Here is a 23,748-nt window from a genome sequence, read left to right as displayed (position 1 = left end):
GGCCATCCTGACCACATGTTGCTTGTCCATCTACATAGTGAGAAAGATAGTGTGAACAAAAAAAACACACATCTTAGGCCATAAGTGGATATAGCAAGAAAAAAACTCACTGCACTTTTCCAAAAAGACAACCATATAAGCCCATGTGAGGGAAATGATCTGATTTTCTCCCTCAAAAAAAAAGAAGATTAAACACAGGTTTGTCAGAAGTGGGATTTGAACCCACGCCTCCAGAAGAGACTGCGACCTGAACGCAGCGCCTTAGACCACTCGGCATCCTGACTTGGATTTGCAGCACCTTCCACAAGCCAGACAGCCATGCAAGTTTGGTACCGAAAAGGCATGCCCTCAATTTATTTATCCCATTATAAGCATTTCCAACAGATCTTTGAACAATCCATACAGAGCAGTACCTATGAAGAACTCTTTAGACCTTTAAAGGGTACAAAGAGAAAGTGCTATTCACCAGCCACTTGAACGGCCCAAAGCTGCTTTGAAATTGAGTCAACAGCCACATCTTGGCTGACTAAAGCAAATTCAACAAGGGAGCTCAATGTCACAACATAGGGTGGAATACGCAAATCTAAGCAGCCCCTGATCACAGCCCTGAGGACATTGCTGTAAGTGTGCTGGAGTACAGCTGTCTACCAGGTGCTTGACATTCTTCCAAATTTGCATGGCCTGTCTGGCCAGGGAATACAAGAGCATGACTCTTCTAGATGAGCTCTTACATGGGTCCTAAGCTCATTTGGTAAGGATTGCACTTTATCAGCAAGACTTTGTACAACAGAAATATATGAGAAACCCAAGCTCTCTTGACTAGACGAGGACGGAATAACGTCCCAGGTGAAGACGAACAGATGCAACTTCCATCAGATGTTATCCTGATGAAGAAGATTATATCTCCAAAAGTCATGTCAGACGTGGGATTCGAACCCACGCCTCCAGAGGAGACTGCGGCCTAAACACATCGCCTTAGACCACTCGGCCATCCGGACAGTGAAGAGTCCTGAGAAATGTATAAAAGTCACTCTGAAATTTCTGCGTCCATGCAAGCTTGAAATAATTTCAACCTTCAAACACAAGGTGCAACTTTTTGCACAGGACAATAAACACAGAAGATCACATATGAAAGCATTTCATTTCACAGGTGTACTGTTTTTATGCTTTTAGAATAACTTATACCTCTCACCAGCTATTTAGGGTTCTGTATCCTACTCACAAAATTACCTTGCCTGCGACCTTTCTCTCTATACACAAACAACTACTGCTCAGGAAGTAGGAAGGCAGAAGGTGGGGCATCTTATGCAAAGTTATGCTGGCAATGTGCCTTGCACATTCATGCAGAATTTCTAGATCCTTGCTGGAAACAAGAGAGCAGGCCTTGTTTCAGATCAACTGTCCCTAGCAAGGAACGTCTGAGCACATCCATTCTTTTGCTCTCTAGCCCCTGGCTTGGGACTCACCCTCACTGGCTGAGGAGTGAAGTTCTGCATACCAACGTTGCATAGATGGTATGTTTGTGATTGGTTTGAGATGGGTGGGAGGTCAAGAGCAGGGAAAAGCAAGTCACTTTCACTTCTAGTCTCCTCTTCTATGCCTACCTGCCGTTCACTCACTCTGTCTTTGTTTCATTCTCTCTTTCCTCAACACCCCATCTCACTCACTCGCGCTATCATTTGTGCTCTTTCCCCTTGCTCTTCATTTCATAGTGGAAACATCTCTTGAATGGATCATTAGAAAATGAGGTTACATAAAATTTAAAATCTACTTATTGGAAACCAAAAATATCACAAGACTGAATGTAAGCCATTTCTTCAATAAAAGGGAGTTTTTTAGGCACCCCCCAAAAAACACATAAAACACCACTAGTGCTAGAAGAATATTATAAGAGCTTGAAGACAGAATTGGGCAAATTCATTTGCAGTTGAAACTGAAGTTTGGTACTTATTCAGATATTGTATGCACTGCCAATTTTTAGCTGAGATTCTGAAGGAACGCAGAGACAAAATGGACTTAAAGTTTTGTCAGAAGTGGGATTCGAACCCACGCCTCCAGGAGAGACTGCAGCCTTAACGAGGTGCCTTAGACCACTCGGCCATCCTGACCACATGTTGCTTGTCCATCTACATAGTGAGAAAGATAGTGTGAACAAAAAAAACACACATCTTAGGCCATAAGTGGCTATAGCAAGAAAAAAACTCACTGCACTTTTCCAAAAAGACAACCATATAAGCCCATGTGAGGGAAATGATCTGATTTTCTCCCTCAAGAAAAATGAAGATTAAACACAGGTTTGTCAGAAGTGGGATTTGAACCCACGCCTCCAGAAGAGACTGCGACCTGAACGCAGCGCCTTAGACCACTCGGCCATCCTGACTTGCATTTGCAGCACCTTCCACAAGCCAGACAGCCATGCAAGTGGGGTACCGAAAAGGCATGCCCTCAATTTATTTATCCCATTATAAGCATTTCCAACAGATCTTTGAACAATCCATACAGAGCAGTAACTATGAAGAACTCTTTAGACCTTTAAAGCGTACAAAGAGAAAGTGCTATTCACCAGCCACTTGAACGGCCCAAAGCTGCTTTGAAATTGAGTCAACAGCCACATCTTGGCTGACTAAAGCAAATTCAACAAGGGAGCTCAATGTCACAACATAGGGTGGAATACGCAAATCTAAGCAGCCCCTGATCACAGCCCTGAGGACATTGCTGTAAGTGTGCTGGAGTACAGCTGTCTACCAGGTGCTTGACATTCTTCCAAATTTGCATGGCCTGTCTGGCCAGGGAATACAAGAGCATGACTCTTCTAGATGAGCTCTTACATGGGTCCTAAGCTCATTTGGTAAGGATTGCACTTTATCAGCAAGACTTTGTACAACAGAAATATATGAGAAACCCAAGCTCTCTTGACTAGACGAGGACGGAATAACGTCCCAGGTGAAGACGAACAGATGCAAATTCCATCAGATGTTATCCTGATGAAGAAGATTATATCTCCAAAAGTCATGTCAGAAGTGGGATTCGAACCCACGCCTCCAGAGGAGACTGCGGCCTAAACACAGCGCCTTAGACCACTCGGCCATCCTGACAGTGGAGAGTCTTAAGAAATGTATAAAAGTCACTCAGAAATTTCTGCGTCCATGCAAGCTTGAAACAATTTCAACCTTCAAACACAAGGTGCAACTTTTTGCACAGGACAATAAACACAGAAGATCACATATGAAAGCATTTCATTTCACAGGTGTACTGTTTTTATGCTTTTAGAATAACTTATACCTCTCACCAGCTATTTAGGGTTCTGTATCCTACTCACAAAATTACCTTGCCTGCGACCTCTCTCTTTATACACAAACAACTACTGCTTAGGAAGTAGGAAGGCAGAAGGTGGGGCAGTTTATGCAAATTTATGCTGTCAATGTGCCTTGCAGATTCATGCAGATTTTCTAGATCCTTGCTGGAAACAAGAGAGCAGGCCTTGTTTCAGATCAACTGTCCTAGCAAGGAACGTCTGAGCACATCCATTCTTTTGCTCTCTAGCCCCTGGCTTGGGACTCACCCTCACTGGCTGAGGAGTGAAGTTCTGCATACCAACGTTGCATAGAAGGTATGTTTGTGATTGGTTTGAGATGGGTGGGAGGTCAAGAGCAGGGAAAAGCAAGTCACCTTCACTTCTAGTCTACTCTTCTATGCCTACCTGCCGTTCACTCACTCTGTCTTTGTTTCATTCTCTCCTTCCTCAACACCCCATCTCACTCACTGGCTCTATCATTTGTGCTCTTTCCCCTTGCTCTTCATTTCATAGTGGAAACATCTCTTGAATGGATCATTAGAAAATGAGGTTACATAAAATTAAAAATCTACTTATTGGAAACCAAAAATATCACAAGACTGAATGTAAGCCATTTCTTCAATAAAAGGGATTTTTTAGGCACCCCCCAAAAAACACATAAAACACCACTAGTGCTAGAAGAATATTATACGAGCTTGAAGACAGAATTGGGCGAATTCATTTGCAGTTGAAACTGAAGTTTGGTACTTATTCAGATATTATATGCACTGCCAATTTTTAGCTGAGATTCTGAAGGAACGCAGAGACAAAATGGACTTAAAGTTTTGTCAGAGGTGGTATTCGAACCCACGCCTCCAGGAGAGACTGCGGCCTTAACGCTGCACCTTAGACCACTCGGCCATCCTGACCACATGTTGCTTGTTCATCTACATAGTTAGAAAGATAGTGTGAACAAAAAAAACACACATCTTAGGCCATGAGTGGCTATAGCAAGAAAAAAACTCACTGCACTTTTCCAAAAAGACAACCATATAAGCCCATGTGAGGGAAATGATCTGATTTTCTCCCTCAAGAAAAAAGAAGATTAAACACAGGTTTGTCAGAAGTGGGATTTGAACCCACGCCTCCAGAACAGACTGCGACCTGAACGCAGCACCTTAGACCACTCGGCCATCCTGACTTGCATTTGCAGCACCTTCCACAAGCCAGACAGCCATGCAAGTGGGGTACCGGAAAGGCATGCCCTCAATTTATTTATCCCATTATAAGCATTTCCAACAGATCTTTGAACAATCCATACAGAGCAGTACCTATGAAGAATTCTTTAGACCTTTAATGAGTACAAAGAGAAAGTGCTATTCACCAGCCACTTGAACGGCCCAAAGCTGCTTTGAAATTGAGTCAATAGCCACATCTTGGCTGACTAAAGCAAATTCAACAAGGGATCTCAATGTCACAACATAGGGTGGAATTCGCAAATCTAAGTAGCCCCTGATCACTGCCCTGAGGAAATTGCTGTAAGTGTGCTGGAGTCCAGTTGTCTACCAGGTGCTTGGCATTCTTCCAAATGTGTATGGCCTGTCTGGCCAGGGAATACAAGAGAATGACTCTTCTAGATGAGCTCTTACATGGGTCATAAGCTCATTTGGTAAGGATTGCACTTTATCAGCAAGACTTTGTACAACAGAAATATATGAGAACCCCAAGCTCTCTTGACTAGACGAGGACGGAATAACGTCCCAGGTGAAGACGAACAGATGCAACTTCCATCAGATGTTATCCGGTTGAAGAAGATTATATCTCCAAAAGTCATGTCAGAAGTGGGATTCGAACCCACGCCTCCAGAGGAGACTGCGGCCTAACACAGCGCCTTAGACCACTCGGCCATCCTGACAGTGGAGAGTCCTAAGAAATGTATAAAAGTCACTCAGAAATTTCTGCGTCCATGCAGGCTTGAAATAATTTCAACCTTCAAACACAAGGTGCAACTTTTTGCACAGGACAATAAACACAGAAGATCACATATGAAAGCATTTCATTTCACAGGTGTACTGTTTTTATGCTTTTAGAATAACTTATACCTCTCACCAGCTATTTAGGGTTCTGTATCCTACTCACAAAATTACCTTGCCTGCGACCTCTCTCTTTATACACAAACAACTACTGCTCAGGAAGTAGGAAGGCAGAAGGTGGGGCAGTTTATGCAAATTTATGCTGTCAATGTGCCTTGCAGATTCATGCAGAATTTCTAGATCCTTGCTGGAAACAAGAGAGCAGGCCTTGTTTCAGATCAACTGTCCCTAGCAAGGAACGTCTGAGCACATCCATTCTTTTGCTCTCTAGCCCCTGGCTTGGGACTCACCCTCACTGGCTGAGGAGTGAAGTTCTGCATACCAACGTTGCATAGAAGGTATGTTTGTGATTGGTTTGAGATGGGTGGGAGGTCAAGAGCAGGGAAAAGCAAGTCACCTTCACTTCTAGTCTCCTCTTCTATGCCTACCTGCCGTTCACTCACTCTGTCTTTGTTTCATTCTCTCCTTCCTCAACACCCCATCTCACTCACTGGCTCTATCATTTGTGCTCTTTCCCCTTGCTCTTCATTTCATAGTGGAAACATCTCTTGAATGGATCATTAGAAAATGAGGTTACATAAAAATAAAAATCTACTTATTGGAAACCAAAAATATCACAAGACTGAATGTAAGCCATTTCTTCAATAAAAGGGATTTTTTAGGCACCCCCCAAAAAACACATAAAACACCACTAGTGCTAGAAGAATATTATACGAGCTTGAAGACAGAATTGGGCAAATTCATTTGCAGTTGAAACTGAAGTTTGGTACTTATTCAGATATTATATGCACTGCCAATTTTTAGCTGAGATTCTGAAGGAATGCAGAGACAAAATGGACTTAAAGTTTTGTCAGAAGTGGGATTCGAACCCACGCCTCCAGCAGAGACTGCGGCCTTAATGCAGCTCCTTAGACCACTCGGCCATCCTGACCACATGTTGCTTGTCCATCTACATAGTGAGAAAGATAGTGTGAACAAAAAAAACACACATCTTAGGCCATAAGTGGATATAGCAAGAAAAAAACTCACTGCACTTTTCCAAAAAGACAACCATATAAGCCCATGTGAGGGAAATGATCTGATTTTCTCCCTCAATAAAAAAGAAGATTAAACACAGGTTTGTCAGAAGTGGGATTTGAACCCACGCCTCCAGAAGAGACTGCGACCTGAACGCAGCGCCTTAGACCACTCGGCATCCTGACTTGCATTTGCAGCACCTTCCACAAGCCAGACAGCCATGCAAGTTTGGTACCGAAAAAGCATGCCCTCAATTTATTTATCCCATTATAAGCATTTCCAACAGATCTTCGAACAATCCATACAGAGCAGTACCTATGAAGAACTCTTTAGACCTTTAAAGCGTACAAAGAGAAAGTGCTATTCACCAGCCACTTGAACGGCCCAAAGCTGCTTTGAAATTGAGTCAACAGCCACATATTGGCTGACTAAAGCAAATTCAACAAGGGATCTCAATGTCACAACATAGGGTGGAATTCGCAAATCTAAGCAGCCCCTGATCACTGCCCTGAGGAAATTGCTGTAAGTGTGCTGGAGTCCAGCTGTCTACCAGGTGCTTGGCATTCTTCCAAATTTGTATGGCCTGTCTGGCCAGGGAATACAAGAGAATGACTCTTCTAGATGAGCTCTTACATGGGTCCTAAGCTCATTTGGTAAGGATTGCACTTTATCAGCAAGACTTTGTACAACAGAAATATATGAGAAACCCAAGCTCTCTTGACTAGACGAGGACAGAATAACGTCCCAGGTGAAGACGAACAGAAGCAACTTCCATCAGATGTTATCCTGATGAAGAAGATTATATCTCCAAAAGTCATGTCAGAAGTGGGATGCGAACCCACGCCTCCAGAGGAGACTGCGGCCTAAACACAGCGCCTTAGACCACTCGGCCATCCTGACAGTGAAGAGTCTTAAGAAATGTATAAAAGTCACTCTGAAATTTCTGCGTCCATGCAAGCTTGAAATAATTTCAACCTTCAAACACAAGGTGCAACTTTTTGCACAGGACAATAAACACAGAAGATCACATATGAAAGCATTTCATTTCACAGGTGTACTGTTTTTATGCTTTTAGAATAACTTATACCTCTCACCAGCTATTTAGGGTTCTGTATCCTACTCACAAAATTACCTTTTCTGCGACCTTTCTCTCTATACACAAACAACTACTGCTCAGGAAGTAGGAAGGCAGAAGGTGGGGCAGTTTATGCAAATTTATGCTGGCAATGTGCCTTGCACATTCATGCAGAATTTCTAGATCCTTGCTGGAAACAAGAGAGCAGGCCTTGTTTCAGAACAACTGTCCCTAGCAAGGAACGTCTGAGCACATCCATTCTTTTGCTCTCTAGCCCCTGGCTTGGGACTCACCCTCACTGGCTGAGGAGTGAAGTTCTGCATACCAACATTGCATAGAAGGTATGTTTGTGATTGGTTTGAGATGGGTGGGAGGTCAAGAGCAGGGAAAAGCAAGTCACCTTCACTTCTAGTCTCCTCTTCTATGCCTACCTGCCGTTCACTCACTCTGTCTTTGTTTCATTCTCTCCTTCCTCAACACCCCATCTCACTCACTGGCTCTATCATTTGTGCTCTTTCCCCTTGCTCTTCATTTCATAGTGGAAACATCTCTTGAATGGATCATTAGAAAATGAGGTTACATAAAATTAAAAATCTACTTATTGGAAACCAAAAATATCACAAGACTGAATGTAAGCCATTTCTTCAATAAAAGGGATTTTTTAGGCACCCCCCAAAAAACACATAAAACACCACTAGTGCTAGAAGAATATTATACGAGCTTGAAGACAGAATTGGGCAAATTCATTTGCAGTTGAAACTGAAGTTTGGTACTTATTCAGATATTATATGCACTGCCAATTTTTAGCTGAGATTCTGAAGGAACGCAGTGACAAAATTGACTTAAAGTTTTGTCAGAAGTGGGATTCGAACCCACGCCTCCAGGAGAGACTGCGGCCTTAACGCAGCACCTTAGACCACTCGGCCATCCTGACCACATGTTGCTTGTCCATCTACATAGTGAGAAAGATAGTGTGAACAAAAAAAACACACATCTTAGGCCATAAGTGGCTATAGCAAGAAAAAAACTCACTGCACTTTTCCAAAAAGACAACCATATAAGCCCATGTGAGGGAAATGATCTGATTTTCTCCCTCAAGAAAAAAGAAGATTAAACACAGGTTTGTCAGAAGTGGGATTTGAACCCATGCCTCCAGAAGAGACTGCGACCTGAACGCAGCGCCTTAGACCACTCGGCCATCCTGACTTGCATTTGCAGCACCTTCCACAAGCCAGACAGCCATGCAAGTTTGGTACCGAAAAGGCATGCCCTCAATTTATTTATCCCATTATAAGCATTTCCAACAGATCTTTGAACAATCCATACAGAGCAGTACCTATGAAGAACTCTTTAGACCTTTAAAGCGTACAAAGAGAAAGTGCTATTCACCAGCCACTTGAACGGCGCAAAGCTGCTTTGAAATTGAGTCAACAGCCACATCTTGCCTGACTAAAGCAAATTCAACAAGGGAGCTCAATGTCACAACATAGGGTGGAATACGCAAATCTAAGCAGCCCCTGATCACAGCCCTGAGGACATTGCTGTAAGTGTGCTGGAGTACAGCTGTCTACCAGGTGCTTGGCATTCTTCCAAATTTGCATGGCCTGTCTGGCCAGGGAATACAAGAGCATGACTCTTCTAGATGAGCTCTTACATGGGTCCTAAGCTCATTTGGTAAGGATTGCACTTTATCAGCAAGACTTTGTACAACAGAAATATATGAGAAACCCAAGCTCTCTTGACTAGACGAGGACGGAATAACGTCCCAGGTGAAGACGAACAGATGCAACTTCCATCAGATGTTATCCTGATGAAGAAGATTATATCTCCAAAAGTCATTTCAGAAGTGGGATTCGAACCCACGCCTCCACAGGAGACTGCAGCCTACACACAGCGCCTTAGACCACTCGGCCATCCTGACAGTGGAGAGTCCTAAGAAATGTATAAAAGTCACTCAGAAATTTCTCCGTCCATGCAAGCTTGAAATAATTTCAACCTTCAAACACAAGGTGCAACTTTTTGCACAGGACAATAAACACAGAAGATCACATATGAAAGCATTTCATTTCACAGGTGTACTGTTTTTATGCTTTTAGAATAACTTATACCTCTCACCAGCTATTTAGGGTTCTGTATCCTACTCACTAAATTATCTTGCCTGCGACCTCTCTCTTTATACACAAACAACTACTGCTCAGGAAGTAGGAAGGCAGAAGGTGGGGCAGTTTATGCAAATTTATGCTGTCAATGTGCCTTGCAGATTAATGCAGAATTTCTAGATCCTTGCTGGAAACAAGAGAGCAGGCCTTGTTTCAGATCAACTGTCCCTAGCAAGGAACGTCTGAGCACATCCATTCTTTTGCTCTCTAGCCCCTGGCTTGGGACTCACCCTTACTGGCTGAGGATTGAAGTTCTGCATACCAACGTTGCATAGAAGGTATGTTTGTGATTGGTTTGAGATGGGTGGGAGGTCAAGAGCAGGGAAAAGCAAGTCACCTTCACTTCTAGTCTCTTCTTCTATGCCTACCTGCCGTTCACTCACTCTGTCTTTGTTTCATTCTCTCCTTCCTCAACACCCCATCTCACTCACTGGCTCTATCATTTGTGCTCTTTCCCCTTGCTCTTCATTTCATAGTGGAAACATCTCTTGAATGGATCATTAGAAAATGAGGTTACATAAAATTAAAAATCTACTTATTGGAAAGCAAAAATATCACAAGACTGAATGTAAGCCATTTCTTCAATAAAAGGGATTTTTTAGGCACCCCCCAAAAAACACATAAAACACCACTAGTGCTAGAAGAATATTATACGAGCTTGAAGACAGAATTGGGCAAATTCATTTGCAGTTGAAACTGAAGTTTGGTACTTATTCAGATATTATATGCACTGCCAATTTTTAGCTGAGATTCTGAAGGAACGCAGAGACAAAATGGACTTAAAGATTTGTCAGAAGTGGGATTCGAACCCACGCCTCCAGGAGAGACTGCGGCCTTAACGCAGCGCCTTAGACCACTCGGCCATCCTGACCACATGTTGCTTGCCCATCTACATAGTGAGAAAGATAGTGTGAACAAATAAAACACACATCTTAGGCCATAAGTGGCTATAGCAAGAAAAAAACTCACTGCACTTTTCCAAAAAGACAACCATATAAGCCCATGTGAGGGAAATGATCTGATTTTCTCCCTCAAGAAAAAAGAAGATTAAACCCAGGTTTGTCAGAAGTGGGATTCGAACCCACGCCTCCAGGAGAGACTGCGGCCTTAACGCAGCGCCTTAGACCACTCGGCCATCCTGACCACATGTTGCTTGTCCATCTACATAGTGAGAAAGATAGTGTGAACAAAAAAAACACACATCTTAGGCCATAAGTGGCTATAGCAAGAAAAAAACTCACTGCACTTTTCCAAAAAGACAACCATATAAGCCCATGTGAGGGAAATGATCTGATTTTCTCCCTCAAGAAAAAAGAAGATTAAACACAGGTTTGTCAGAAGTGGGATTTGAACCCACGCCTCCAGAAGAGACTGCGACCTGAACGCAGCGCCTTAGACCATTCGGCCATCCTGACTTGCATTTGCAGCACCTTCCACAAGCCAGACAGCCATGCAAGTTTGGTACCGAAAAGGCATGCCCTCAATTTATTTATCCCATTATAAGCATTTCCAACAGATCTTTGAACAATCCACACAGAGCAGTACCTATGAAGAACTCTTTAGACCTTTAAAGCGTACAAAGAGAAAGTGCTATTCACCAGCCACTTGAACGGCGCAAAGCTGCTTTGAAATTGAGTCAACAGCCACATCTTGGCTGACTAAAGCAAATTCAACAAGGGAGCTCAATGTCACAACATAGGGTGGAATACGCAAATCTAAGCAGCCCCTGATCACAGCCCTGAGGACATTGCTGTAAGTGTGCTGGAGTACAGCTGTCTACCAGGTGCTTGGCATTCTTCCAAATTTGCATGGCCTGTCTGGCCAGGGAATACAAGAGCATGACTCTTCTAGATGAGCTCTTACATGGGTCCTAAGCTCATTTGGTAAGGATTGCACTTTATCAGCAAGACTTTGTACAACAGAAATATATGAGAAACCCAAGCTCTCTTGACTAGACGAGGACGGAATAACGTCCCAGGTGAAGACGAACAGATGCAACTTCCATCAGATGTTATCCTGATGAAGAAGATTATATCTCCAAAAGTCATGTCAGAAGTGGGATTCGAACCCACGCCTCCAGAGGAGACTGCGGCCTAAACACAGCGCCTTAGACCACTCGGTCATCCTGACAGTGGAGAGTCCTAAGAAATGTATAAAAGTCACTCAGAAATTTCTGCGTCCATGCAAGCTTGAAATAATCTCAACCTTCAAACACAAGGTGCAACTTTTTGCACAGGACAATAAACACAGAAGATCACATATGAAAGCATTTCATTTCACAGGTGTACTGTTTTTATGCTTTTAGAATAACTTATACCTCTCACCAGCTATTTAGGGTTCTGTATCCTACTCACAAAATTACCTTGCCTGCGACCTCTCTCTTTATACACAAACAACTACTGCTCAGGAAGTAGGAAGGCAGAAGGTGGGGCAGTTTATGCAAATTTATGCTGTCAATGTGCCTTGCAGATTCATGCAGAATTTCTAGATCCTTGCTGGAAACAAGAGAGCAGGCCTTGTTTCAGATCAACTGTCCCTAGCCAGCAACGTCTGAGCACATCCACTCTTTTGCTCTCTAGTCCCTGGCTTGGGACTCACCCTCACTGGCTGAGGAGTGAAGTTCTGCATACCAACGTTGCATAGAAGGTATGTTTGTGATTGGTTTGAGATGGGTGGGAGGTCAAGAGCAGGGTAAAGCAAGTCACCTTCACTTCTAGTCTCCTCTTCTGTGCCTACCTGCCGTTCACTCACTCTGTCTTTGTTTCATTCTCTCCTTCCTCAACACCCCATCTCACTCACTGGCTCTATCATTTGTGCTCTTTCCCCTTGCTCTTCATTTCATAGTGGAAACATCTCTTGAATGGATCATTAGAAAATGAGGTTACATAAAAATAAAAATCTACTTATTGGAAACCAAAAATATCACAAGACTGAATGTAAGCCATTTCTTCAATAAAAGGGATTTTTTAGGCACCCCCCAAAAAACACATAAAACACCACTAGTGCTAGAAGAATATTATACGAGCTTGAAGACAGAATTGGGCAAATTCATTTGCAGTTGAAACTGAAGTTTGGTACTTATTCAGAAATGATATGCACTGCCAATTTTTAGCTGAGATTCTGAAGGAACCCAGAGACAAAATGGACTTAAAGTTTTGTCAGAAGTGGGATTCGAACCCACGCCTCCAGGAGAGACTGCGGCCTTAACGCAGCGCCTTAGACCACTCGGCCATCCTGACCACATGTTGCTTGTTCATCTACATAGTGAGAAAGATAGTGTGAACACAAAAAACACACATCTTAGGCCATGAGTGGCTATAGCAAGAAAAAAACTCACTGCACTTTTCCAAAAAGACAACCATATAAGCCCATGTGAGGGAAATGATCTGATTTTCTCCCTCAAGAAAATAGAAGATTAAACACAGGTTTGTCAGAAGTGGGATTTGAACCCACGCCTCCAGAAGAGACTGCGACCTGAACGCAGCACCTTAGACCACTCGGCCATCCTGACTTGCATTTGCAGCACCTTCCACAAGCCACACAGCCATGCAAGTGGGGAACCGAAAAGGCATGCCCTCAATTTATTTATCCCATTATAAGCATTTCCAACAGATCTTTGAACAATCCATACAGAGCAGTACCTATGAAGAACTCTTTAGACCTTTAATGAGTACAAAGAGAAAGTGCTATTCACCAGCCACTTGAACGGCCCAAAGCTGCTTTGAAATTGAGTCAATAGCCACATCTTGGCTGACTAAAGCAAATTCAACAAGGGATCTCAATGTCACAACATAGGGTGGAATTCGCAAATCTAAGCAGCCCCTGATCACTGCCCTGAGGAAATTGCTGTAAGTGTGCTGGAGTCCAGCTGTCTACCAGGTGCTTGGCATTCTTCCAAATTTGTATGGCCTGTCTGGCCAGGGAATACAAGAGAATGACTCTTCTAGATGAGCTCTTACATGGGTCCTAAGCTCATTTGGTAAGGATTGCACTTTATCAGCAAGACTTTGTACAACAGAAATATATGAGAAACCCAAGCTCACTTGACTAGACGAGGACAGAATAACGTCCCAGGTGAAGACGAACAGAAGCAACTTCCATCAGATGTTATCCTGATGAAGAAGATTATATCTCCAAAAGTCATTTCAGAAGTGGGATTCGAACCCACGCCTCCAGAGGAGACTGCGGCCTAAACACAGCGCCTTAGACCACTCGGCCATCCTGACAGTGAAGAGTCCTGAGAAATGTATAAAAGTCACTCTGAAATTTCTGCGTCCATGCAAGCTTGAAATAATTTCAACCTTCAAACACAAGGTGCAACTTTTTGCACAGGACAATAAACACAGAAGATCACATATGAAAGCATTTCATTTCACAGGTGTACTGTTTTTATGCTTTTAGAATAACTTATACCTCTCACCAGCTATTTAGGGTTCTGTATCCTACTCACAAAATTACCTTGCCTGCGACCTTTCTCTCTATACACAAACAACTACTGCTCAGGAAGTAGGAAGGCAGAAGGTGGGGCAGTTTATGCAAATTTATGCTGGCAATGTGCCTTGCACATTCATGCAGAATTTCTAGATCCTTGCTGGAAACAAGAGAGCAGGCCTTGTTTCAGATCAACTGTCCCTAGCAAGGAACGTCTGAGCACATCCATTCTTTTGCTCTCTAGCCCCTGGCTTGGGACTCACCCTCACTGGCTGAGGAGTGAAGTTCTGCATACCAACGTTGCATAGAAGGTATGTTTGTGATTGGTTTGAGATGGGTGGGAGGTCAAGAGCAGGGAAAAGCAAGTCACTTTCACTTCTAGTCTCCTCTTCTATGCCTACCTGCCGTTCACTCACTCTGTCTTTGTTTCATTCTCTCCTTCCTCAACACCCCATCTCACTCACTCGCTCTATCATTTGTGCTCTTTCCCCTTGCTCTTCATTTCATAGTGGAAACATCTCTTGAATGGATCATTAGAAAATGAGGTTACATAAAATTAAAAATCTACTTATTGGAAACCAAAAATATCACAAGACTGAATGTAAGCCATTTCTTCAATAAAAGGGATTTTTTAGGCACCCCCCGAAAAACACATAAAACACCACTTGTGCTGGAAGAATATTATAAGAGCTTGAAGACAGAATTGGGCAAATTCATTTGCAGTTGAAACTGAAGTTTGGTACTTATTCAGATATTATATGCACTGCCAATTTTTAGCTGAGATTCTGAAGGAACGCAGAGACAAAATGGACTTAAAGCTTTGTCAGAAGTGGGATTCGAACCCACGCCTCCAGCAGAGACTGCGGCCTTAATGCAGCTCCTTAGACCACTCGGCCATCCTGACCACATGTTGCTTGTCCATCTACATAGTGAGAAAGATAGTGTGAACAAAAAAAACACACATCTTAGGCCATAAGTGGATATAGCAAGAAAAAAACTCACTGCACTTTTCCAAAAAGACAACCATATAAGCCCATGTGAGGGAAATGATCTGATTTTCTCCCTCAATAAAAAAGAAGATTAAACACAGGTTTGTCAGAAGTGGGATTTGAACCCACGCCTCCAGAAGAGACTGCGACCTGAACGCAGCGCCTTAGACCACTCGGCATCCTGACTTGGATTTGCAGCACCTTCCACAAGCCAGACAGCCATGCAAGTTTGGTACCGAAAAGGCATGCCCTCAATTTATTTATCCCATTATAAGCATTTCCAACAGATCTTCGAACAATCCATACAGAGCAGTACCTATGAAGAACTCTTTAGACCTTTAAAGCGTACAAAGAGAAAGTGCTATTCACCAGCCACTTGAACGGCCCAAAGCTGCTTTGAAATTGAGTCAACAGCCACATCTTGGCTGACTAAAGCAAATTCAACAAGGGATATCAATGTCACAACATAGGGTGGAATTCGCAAATCTAAGCAGCCCCTGATCACTGCCCTGAGGAAATTGCTGTAAGTGTGCTGGAGTCCAGCTGTCTACCAGGTGCTTGGCATTCTTCCAAATTTGTATGGCCTGTCTGGCCAGGGAATACAAGAGAATGACTCTTCTAGATGAGCTCTTACATGGGTCCTAAGCTCATTTGGTAAGGATTGCACTTTATCAGCAAGACTTTGTACAACAGAAATATATGAGAAACCCAAGCTCTCTTGACTAGACGAGGACAGAATAACGTCCCAGGTGAAGACGAACAGAAGCAACTTCCATCAGATGTTATCCTGATGAAGAAGATTATATCTCCAAAAGTCATGTCAGAAGTGGGATTCGAACCCACGCCTCCAGAGGAGACTGCGGCCTAAACACAGCGCCTTAGACCACTTGGCCATCCTGACAGTGAAGAGTCCTAAGAAATGTATAAAAGTCACTCTGAAATTTCTGCGTCCATGCAAGCTTGAAATAATTTCAACCTTCAAACACAAGGTGCAACTTTTTGCACAGGACAATAAACACAGAAGATCACATATGAAAGCATTTCATTTCACAGGTGTACTGTTTTTATGCTTTTAGAATAACTTATACCTCTCACCAGCTATTTAGGGTTCTGTATCCTACTCACAAAATTACCTTGCCTGCGACCTTTCTCTCTATACACAAACAACTACTGCTCAGGAAGTAGGAAGGCAGAAGGTGGGGCAGTTTATGCAAATTTATGCTGGCAATGTGCCTTGCACATTCATGCAGAATTTCTAGATCCTTGCTGGAAACAAGAGAGCAGGCCTTGTTTCAGATCAACTGTCCCTAGCAAGGAACGTCTGAGCACATCCATTCTTTTGCTCTCTAGCCCCTGGCTTGGGACTCACCCTCACTGGCTGAGGAGTGAAGTTCTGCATACCAACGTTGCATAGAAGGTATGTTTGTGATTGGTTTGAGATGGGTGGGAGGTCAAGAGCAGGGAAAAGCAAGTCACCTTCACTTCTAGTCTCCTCTTCTATGCCTACCTGCCGTTCACTCACTCTGTCTTTGTTTCATTCTCTCCTTCCTCAACACCCCATCTCACTCACTGGCTCTATCATTTGTGCTCTTTCCCCTTGCTCTTCATTTCATAGTGGAAACATCTCTTGAATGGATCATTAGAAAATGAGGTTACATAAAATTAAAAATCTACTTATTGGAAACCAAAAATATCACAAGACTGAATGTAAGCCATTTCTTCAATAAAAGGGATTTTTTAGGCACCCCCCAAAAAACACATAAAACACCACTAGTGCTAGAAGAATATTATACGAGCTTGAAGACAGAATTGGGCAAATTCATTTGCAGTTGAAACTGAAGTTTGGTACTTATTCAGATATTATATGCACTGCCAATTTTTAGCTGAGATTCTGAAGGAACGCAGTGACAAAATGGACTTAAAGTTTTGTCAGAAGTGGGATTCGAACCCACGCCTCCAGGAGAGACTGCGGCCTTAACGCAGCACCTTAGACCACTCGGCCATCCTGACCACATGTTGCTTGTCCATCTACATAGTGAGAAAGATAGTGTGAACAAAAAAAACACACATCTTAGGCCATAAGTGGCTATAGCAAGAAAAAAACTCACTGCACTTTTCCAAAAAGACAACCATATAAGCCCATGTGAGGGAAATGATCTGATTTTCTCCCTCAAGAAAAAAGAAGATTAAACACAGGTTTGTCAGAAGTGGGATTTGAACCCACGCCTCCAGAAGAGACTGCGACCTGAACGCAGCGCCTTAGACCACTCAGCCATCCTGACTTGCATTTGCAGCACCTTACTCAAGCCAAACAGCCATGCAAGTTTGGTACCGAAAAGGCATGCCCTCAATTTATTTATCCCATTATAAGCATTTCCAACAGATCTTTGAACAATCCATACAGAGCAGTACCTATAAAGAACTCTTTAGACCTTTAAAGCGTACAAAGAGAAAGTGCTATTCACCAGCCACTTGAACGGCCCAAAGCTGCTTTGAAATTGAGTCAACAGCCACATCTTGGCTGACTAAAGCAAATTCAACAAGGGAGCTCAATGTCACAACATAGGGTGGAATACGCAAATCTAAGCAGCCCCTGATCACAGCCCTGAGGACATTGCTGTAAGTGTGCTGGAGTACAGCTGTCTACCAGGTGCTTGACATTCTTCCAAATTTGCATGGCCTGTCTGGCCAGGGAATACAAGAGCATGACTCTTCTAGATGAGCTCTTACATGGGTCCTAAGCTCATTTGGTAAGGATTGCACTTTATCAGCAAGACTTTGTACAACAGAAATATATGAGAAACCCAAGCTCTCTTGACTAGACGAGGACGGAATAACGTCCCAGGTGAAGACGAACAGATGCAACTTCCATCAGATGTTATCCTGATGAAGAAGATTATATCTCCAAAAGTCATGTCAGAAGTGGGATTGGAACCCACGCCTCCAGAGGAGACTGCGGCCTAAACACAGCGCCTTAGACCACTCGGCCATCCTGACAGTGGAGAGTCCTAAGAAATGTATAAAAGTCACTCAGAAATTTCTGCGTCCATGCAAGCTTGAAATAATTTCAACCTTCAAACACAAGGTGCAACTTTTTGCACAGGACAATAAACACAGAAGATCACATATGAAAGCATTTCATTTCACAGGTGTACTGTTTTTATGCTTTTAGAATAACTTATACCTCTCACCAGCTATTTAGGGTTCTGTATCCTACTCACAAAATTACCTTGCCTGCGACCTCTCTCTTTATACACAAACAACTACTGCTCAGGAAGTAGGAAGGCAGAAGGTGGGGCAGTTTATGCAAATTTATGCTGTCAATGTGCCTTGCAGATTCATGCAGAATTTCTAGATCCTTGCTGGAAACAAGAGAGCAGGCCTTGTTTCAGATCAACTGTCCCTAGCAAGCAACGTCTGAGCACATCCACTCTTTTGCTCTCTAGTCCCTGGCTTGGGACTCACCCTCACTGGCTGAGGAGTGAAGTTCTGCATACCAACGTTGCATAGAAGGTATGTTTGTAATTGGTTTGAGATGGGTGGGAGGTCAAGAGCAGGGTAAAGCAAGTCACCTTCACTTCTAGTCTCCTCTTCTGTGCCTACCTGCCGTTCACTCACTCTGTCTTTGTTTCATTCTCTCCTTCCTCAACACCCCATCTCACTCACTGGCTCTATCATTTGTGCTCTTTCCCCTTGCTCTTCATTTCATAGTGGAAACATCTCTTGAATGGATCATTAGAAAATGAGGTTACATAAAAATAAAAATCTACTTATTGGAAACCAAAAATATCACAAGACTGAATGTAAGCCATTTCTTCAATAAAAGGGATTTTTTAGGCACCCCCCAAAAAACACATAAAACACCACTAGTGCTAGAAGAATATTATACGAGCTTGAAGACAGAATTGGGCAAATTCATTTGCAGTTGAAACTGAAGTTTGGTACTTATTCAGAAATGATATGCACTGCCAATTTTTAGCTGAGATTCTGAAGGAACGCAGAGACAAAATGGACTTAAAGTTTTGTCAGAAGTGGGATTCGAACCCACGCCTCCAGGAGAGACTGCGGCCTTAACGCAGCGCCTTAGACCACTCGGCCATCCTGACCACATGTTGCTTGTTCATCTACATAGTGAGAAAGATAGTGTGAACAAAAAAAACACACATCTTAGGCCATGAGTGGCTATAGCAAGAAAAAAACTCACTGCACTTTTCCAAAAAGACAACCATATAAGCCCATGTGAGGGAAATGATCTGATTTTCTCCCTCAAGAAAATAGAAGATTAAACACAGGTTTGTCAGAAGTGGGATTTGAACCCACTCCTCCAGAAGAGACTGCAACCTGAATGCAGCGCCTTAGACCACTCGGCCATCCTGACTTGCATTTGCAGCACCTTCCACAAGCCAGACAGCCATGCAAGTGGGGAACCGAAAAGGCATGCCCTCAATTTATTTATCCCATTATAAGCATTTCCAACAGATCTTTGAACAATCCATACAGAGCAGTACCTATGAAGAACTCTTTAGACCTTTAATGAGTACAAAGAGAAAGTGCTATTCACCAGCCACTTGAACGGCCCAAAGCTGCTTTGAAATTGACTCAATAGCCACATCTTGGCTGACTAAAGCAAATTCAACAAGGGATCTCAATGTCACAACATAGGGTGGAATTCGCAAATCTAAGCAGCCCCTGATCACTGCCCTGAGGAAATTGCTGTAAGTGTGCTGGAGTCCAGCTGTCTACCAGGTGCTTGGCATTCTTCCAAATTTGTATGGCCTGTCTGGCCAGGGAATACAAGAGAATGACTCTTCTAGATGAGCTCTTACATGGGTCATAAGCTCATTTGGTAAGGATTGCACTTTATCAGCAAGACTTTGTACAACAGAAATATATGAGAAACCCAAGCTCTCTTGACTAGACGAGGACGGAATAACGTCCCAGGTGAAGACGAACAGATGCAACTTCCATCAGATGTTATCCTGATGAAGAAGATTATATCTCCAAAAGTCATTTCAGAAGTGGGATTCGAACCCACGCCTCCAGAGGAGACTGCGGCCTAAACACAGCACCTTGGACCACTCGGCCATCCTGACAGTGAAGAGTCCTGAGAAATGTATAAAAGTCACTCTGAAATTTCTGCGTCCATGCAAGCTTGAAATAATTTCAACCTTCAAACACAAGGTGCAACTTTTTGCACAGGACAATAAACACAGAAGATCACATATGAAAGCATTTCATTTCACAGGTGTACTGTTTTTATGCTTTTAGAATAACTTATACCTCTCACCAGCTATTTAGGGTTCTGTATCCTACTCACAAAATTATCTTGCCTGCGACCTTTCTCTATATACACAAACAACTACTGCTCAGGAAGTAGGAAGGCAGAAGGTGGGGCAGTTTATGCAAATTTATGCTGGCAATGTGCCTTGCAGATTCATGCAGAATTTCTAGATCCTTGCTGGAAACAAGAGAGCAGGCCTTGTTTCAGATCAACTGTCCCTAGCAAGGAACGTCTGAGCACATCCATTCTTTTGCTCTCTAGCCCCTGGCTTGGGACTCACCCTCACTGGCTGAGGAGTGAAGTTCTGCATACCAACGTTGCATAGAAGGTATGTTTGTGATTGGTTTGAGATGGGTGGGAGGTCAAGAGCAGCACTCGCTCTATCATTTGTGCTCTTTCCCCTTGCTCTTCATTTCATAGTGGAAACATCTCTTGAATGGATCATTAGAAAATGAGGCTACATAAAATTAAAAATCTACTTATTGGAAACCAAAAATATCACAAGACTGAATGTAAGCCATTTCTTCAATAAAAGGGATTTTTTAGGCACCCCCCAAAAAACACATAAAACACCACTAGTGCTAGAAGAATATTATAAGAGCTTGAAGACAGAATTGGGCAAATTCATTTGCAGTTGAAACTGAAGTTTGGTACTTATTCAGATATTTTATGCACTGCCAATTTTTAGCTTAGATTCTGAAGGAACGCAGAGACAAAATGGACTTAAAGTTTTGTCAGAAGTGGGATTCGAACCCACGCCTCGAGGAGAGACTGCAGCCTTAACGCAGCCCCTTAGACCACTCGGCCATCCTGACCACATGTTGCTTGTCCATCTACATAGTGAGAAAGATAGTGTGAACAAAAAAAACACACATCTTATGCCATAAGTGGCTATAGCAAGAAAAAAACTCACTGCACTTTTCCAAAAAGACAACCATATAAGCCCATGTGAGGGAAATGATCTGATTTTCTCCCTCAAGAAAAAAGAAGTTTAAACACAGGTTTGTCAGAAGTGGGATTTGAACCCATGCCTCCAGAAGAGACTGCGACCTGAACGCAGCACCTTAGACCACTCGGCCATCTTGACTTGCATTTGCAGCACCTTCCACAAGCCAGACAGCCATGCAAGTGGGGTACCGAAAAGGCATGCCCTCAATTTATTTATCCCATTATAAGCATTTCCAACAGATCTTTGAACAATCCATACAGAGCAGTACCTATGAAGAACTCTTTAGACCTTTAAAGCGTACAAAGAGAAAGTGCTATTCACCAGCCACTTGAACGGCCCAAAGCTGCTTTGAAATTGAGTCAATAGCCACATCTTGGCTGACTAAAGCAAATTCAACAAGGGATCTCAATGTCACAACATAGGGTGGAATTCGCAAATCTAAGCAGCCCCTGATCACTGCCCTGAGGAAATTGCTGTAAGTGTGCTGGAGTCCAGCTGTCTACCAGGTGCTTGGCATTCTACCAAATTTGTATGGCCTGTTTGGCCAGGGAATACAAGAGAATGACTCTTCTAGATGAGCTCTTACATGGGTCATAAGCTCATTTGGTAAGGATTGCACTTTATCAGCAAGACTTTGTACAACAGAAATATATGAGAAACCCAAGCTCTCTTGACTAGACGAGGACAGAATAACGTCCCAGGTGAAGACGAACAGAAGCACCTTCCATCAGATGTTATCCTGATGAAGAAGATTATATCTCCAAAAGTCATTTCAGAAGTGGGATTCGAACCCACGTCTCCAGAGGAGACTGTGGCCTAAACACAGCACCTTAGACCACTCGGCCATCCTGACAGTGAAGAGTCCTAAGAAATGTATAAAAGTTACTCAGAAATTTCTGCGTCCATGCAAGCTTGAAATAATTGCAACCTTCAAACACAAGGTGCAACTTTTTGCACAGGACAATAAACACAGAAGATCACATATGAAAGCATTTCATTTCACAGGTGTACTGTTTTTATGCTTTTAGAATAACTTATACCTCTCACCAGCTATTTAGGGTTCTGTATCCTACTCACAAAATTACCTTGCCTGCGACCTTTCTCTCTATACACAAACAACTACTGCTCAGGAAGTAGGAAGGCAGAAGGTGGGGCAGTTTATGCAAATGTATGCTGTCAATGTGCCTTGCACATTCATGCAGAATTTCTAGATCCTTGCTGGAAACAAGAGAGCAGGCCTTGTTTCAGATCAACTGTCCCTAGCAAGGAACGTCTGAGCACATCCATTCTTTTGCTCTCTAGCCCCTGGCTTGGGACTCACACTCACTGGCTGAGGAGTGAAGTTCTGCATACCAACGTTGCATAGAAGGTATGTTTGTGATTGGTTTGAGATGGGTGGGAGGTCAAGAGCAGGGAAAAGCAAGTCACTTTCACTTCTAGTCTCCTCTTCTATGCCTACCTGCCGTTCACTCACTCTGTCTTTGTTTCATTCTCTCCTTCCTCAACACCCCATCTCACTCACTCGCTCTATCATTTGTGCTCTTTCCCCTTGCTCTTCATTTCATAGTGGAAACATCTCTTGAATGGATCATTAGAAAATGAGGTTACATAAAATTAAAAATCTACTTATTGGAAACCAAAAATATCACAAGACTGAATGTAAGCCATTTCTTCAATAAAAGGGATTTTTTAGGCACCCCCCAAAAAACACATAAAACACCACTAGTGCTAGAAGAATATTATAAGAGCTTGAAGACAGAATTGGGCAAATTCATTTGCAGTTGAAACTGAAGTTTGGTACTTATTCAGATATTATATGCACTGCCAATTTTTAGCTGAGATTCTGAAGGAACGCAGAGACAAAATGGACTTAAAGTTTTGTCAGAAGTGGGATTCGAACCCACGCCTCCAGGAGACACTGCGGCCTTAACGCAGCGCCTTAGACCACTCGGCCATCCTGACCACATGTTGCTTGTCCATCTACATAGTGAGAAAGATAGTGTGAACAAAAAAAACACACATCTTAGGCCATAAGTGGCTATAGCAAGAAAAAAACTCACTGCACTTTTCCAAAAAGACAACCATATAAGCCCATGTGAGGGAACTGATCTGATTTTCTCCCTCAAGAAAAAAGAAGATTAAACACAGGTTTGTCAGAAGTGGGATTTGAACCCACGCCTCCAGAAGAGACTGCGTCCTGAACACAGCGCCTTAGACCACTCAGCCATCCTGACTTGCATTTGCAGCACCTTCCACAAGCCAGACAGCCATGCAAGTGGGGTACCGAAAAGGCATGCCCTCAATTTATTTATCCCATTATAAGCATTTCCAACAGATCTTTGAACAATCCATACAGAGCAGTACCTATGAAGAACTCTTTAGACCTTTAAAGCGTACAAAGAGAAAGTGCTATTCACCAGCCACTTGAACGGCCCAAAGCTACTTTGAAATTGAGTCAACAGCCACATCTTGGCTGACTA

General features: G+C 42.9%; 23 non-coding genes across 23 annotated transcripts; all 23 read right to left on the bottom strand.

Annotated features, from left to right (window-relative positions):
• Positions 1 to 915: 915 nt before the first annotated feature.
• On the bottom strand, positions 916 to 998 carry TRNAL-UAG (transfer RNA leucine (anticodon UAG)). Its single transcript has one exon. It is a non-coding gene; the product is annotated as a tRNA-Leu (tRNA).
• Positions 999 to 2,297: 1,299 nt separating this feature from the next.
• On the bottom strand, positions 2,298 to 2,380 carry TRNAL-CAG (transfer RNA leucine (anticodon CAG)). The gene has a single exon. It is a non-coding gene; the product is annotated as a tRNA-Leu (tRNA).
• A 632-nt stretch (positions 2,381 to 3,012) lies between these two features.
• TRNAL-UAG (transfer RNA leucine (anticodon UAG)) lies at positions 3,013 to 3,095 on the bottom strand. The gene has a single exon. It is a non-coding gene; the product is annotated as a tRNA-Leu (tRNA).
• A 1,297-nt stretch (positions 3,096 to 4,392) lies between these two features.
• TRNAL-CAG (transfer RNA leucine (anticodon CAG)) lies at positions 4,393 to 4,475 on the bottom strand. The gene has a single exon. It is a non-coding gene; the product is annotated as a tRNA-Leu (tRNA).
• Positions 4,476 to 7,201: 2,726 nt separating this feature from the next.
• TRNAL-UAG (transfer RNA leucine (anticodon UAG)) lies at positions 7,202 to 7,284 on the bottom strand. The gene has a single exon. It is a non-coding gene; the product is annotated as a tRNA-Leu (tRNA).
• A 1,026-nt stretch (positions 7,285 to 8,310) lies between these two features.
• On the bottom strand, positions 8,311 to 8,393 carry TRNAL-AAG (transfer RNA leucine (anticodon AAG)). Its single transcript has one exon. It is a non-coding gene; the product is annotated as a tRNA-Leu (tRNA).
• A 189-nt stretch (positions 8,394 to 8,582) lies between these two features.
• On the bottom strand, positions 8,583 to 8,665 carry TRNAL-CAG (transfer RNA leucine (anticodon CAG)). Its single transcript has one exon. It is a non-coding gene; the product is annotated as a tRNA-Leu (tRNA).
• Positions 8,666 to 10,406: 1,741 nt separating this feature from the next.
• Positions 10,407 to 10,489, bottom strand: TRNAL-AAG (transfer RNA leucine (anticodon AAG)). The gene has a single exon. It is a non-coding gene; the product is annotated as a tRNA-Leu (tRNA).
• A 189-nt stretch (positions 10,490 to 10,678) lies between these two features.
• Positions 10,679 to 10,761, bottom strand: TRNAL-AAG (transfer RNA leucine (anticodon AAG)). The gene has a single exon. It is a non-coding gene; the product is annotated as a tRNA-Leu (tRNA).
• A 189-nt stretch (positions 10,762 to 10,950) lies between these two features.
• On the bottom strand, positions 10,951 to 11,033 carry TRNAL-CAG (transfer RNA leucine (anticodon CAG)). Its single transcript has one exon. It is a non-coding gene; the product is annotated as a tRNA-Leu (tRNA).
• A 632-nt stretch (positions 11,034 to 11,665) lies between these two features.
• On the bottom strand, positions 11,666 to 11,748 carry TRNAL-UAG (transfer RNA leucine (anticodon UAG)). Its single transcript has one exon. It is a non-coding gene; the product is annotated as a tRNA-Leu (tRNA).
• A 1,026-nt stretch (positions 11,749 to 12,774) lies between these two features.
• Positions 12,775 to 12,857, bottom strand: TRNAL-AAG (transfer RNA leucine (anticodon AAG)). The gene has a single exon. It is a non-coding gene; the product is annotated as a tRNA-Leu (tRNA).
• A 189-nt stretch (positions 12,858 to 13,046) lies between these two features.
• TRNAL-CAG (transfer RNA leucine (anticodon CAG)) lies at positions 13,047 to 13,129 on the bottom strand. The gene has a single exon. It is a non-coding gene; the product is annotated as a tRNA-Leu (tRNA).
• Positions 13,130 to 13,761: 632 nt separating this feature from the next.
• TRNAL-UAG (transfer RNA leucine (anticodon UAG)) lies at positions 13,762 to 13,844 on the bottom strand. Its single transcript has one exon. It is a non-coding gene; the product is annotated as a tRNA-Leu (tRNA).
• Positions 13,845 to 15,856: 2,012 nt separating this feature from the next.
• On the bottom strand, positions 15,857 to 15,939 carry TRNAL-UAG (transfer RNA leucine (anticodon UAG)). The gene has a single exon. It is a non-coding gene; the product is annotated as a tRNA-Leu (tRNA).
• Positions 15,940 to 16,965: 1,026 nt separating this feature from the next.
• TRNAL-AAG (transfer RNA leucine (anticodon AAG)) lies at positions 16,966 to 17,048 on the bottom strand. The gene has a single exon. It is a non-coding gene; the product is annotated as a tRNA-Leu (tRNA).
• Positions 17,049 to 17,237: 189 nt separating this feature from the next.
• TRNAL-CAG (transfer RNA leucine (anticodon CAG)) lies at positions 17,238 to 17,320 on the bottom strand. The gene has a single exon. It is a non-coding gene; the product is annotated as a tRNA-Leu (tRNA).
• A 632-nt stretch (positions 17,321 to 17,952) lies between these two features.
• On the bottom strand, positions 17,953 to 18,035 carry TRNAL-UAG (transfer RNA leucine (anticodon UAG)). The gene has a single exon. It is a non-coding gene; the product is annotated as a tRNA-Leu (tRNA).
• A 1,026-nt stretch (positions 18,036 to 19,061) lies between these two features.
• On the bottom strand, positions 19,062 to 19,144 carry TRNAL-AAG (transfer RNA leucine (anticodon AAG)). The gene has a single exon. It is a non-coding gene; the product is annotated as a tRNA-Leu (tRNA).
• A 189-nt stretch (positions 19,145 to 19,333) lies between these two features.
• Positions 19,334 to 19,416, bottom strand: TRNAL-CAG (transfer RNA leucine (anticodon CAG)). Its single transcript has one exon. It is a non-coding gene; the product is annotated as a tRNA-Leu (tRNA).
• A 632-nt stretch (positions 19,417 to 20,048) lies between these two features.
• TRNAL-UAG (transfer RNA leucine (anticodon UAG)) lies at positions 20,049 to 20,131 on the bottom strand. Its single transcript has one exon. It is a non-coding gene; the product is annotated as a tRNA-Leu (tRNA).
• Positions 20,132 to 23,147: 3,016 nt separating this feature from the next.
• On the bottom strand, positions 23,148 to 23,230 carry TRNAL-AAG (transfer RNA leucine (anticodon AAG)). Its single transcript has one exon. It is a non-coding gene; the product is annotated as a tRNA-Leu (tRNA).
• Positions 23,231 to 23,419: 189 nt separating this feature from the next.
• TRNAL-CAG (transfer RNA leucine (anticodon CAG)) lies at positions 23,420 to 23,502 on the bottom strand. Its single transcript has one exon. It is a non-coding gene; the product is annotated as a tRNA-Leu (tRNA).
• Positions 23,503 to 23,748: the final 246 nt, after the last annotated feature.

This window comes from Lissotriton helveticus, chromosome 8 (genome assembly GCF_964261635.1).
Source record: "Lissotriton helveticus chromosome 8, aLisHel1.1, whole genome shotgun sequence".
NCBI classification, from domain to species: Eukaryota; Metazoa; Chordata; class Amphibia; order Caudata; family Salamandridae; genus Lissotriton; species Lissotriton helveticus.
The sequence above is the reverse complement of the archived record's forward strand: the minus strand, read 5'-3'. Positions and strand labels throughout refer to the sequence as shown.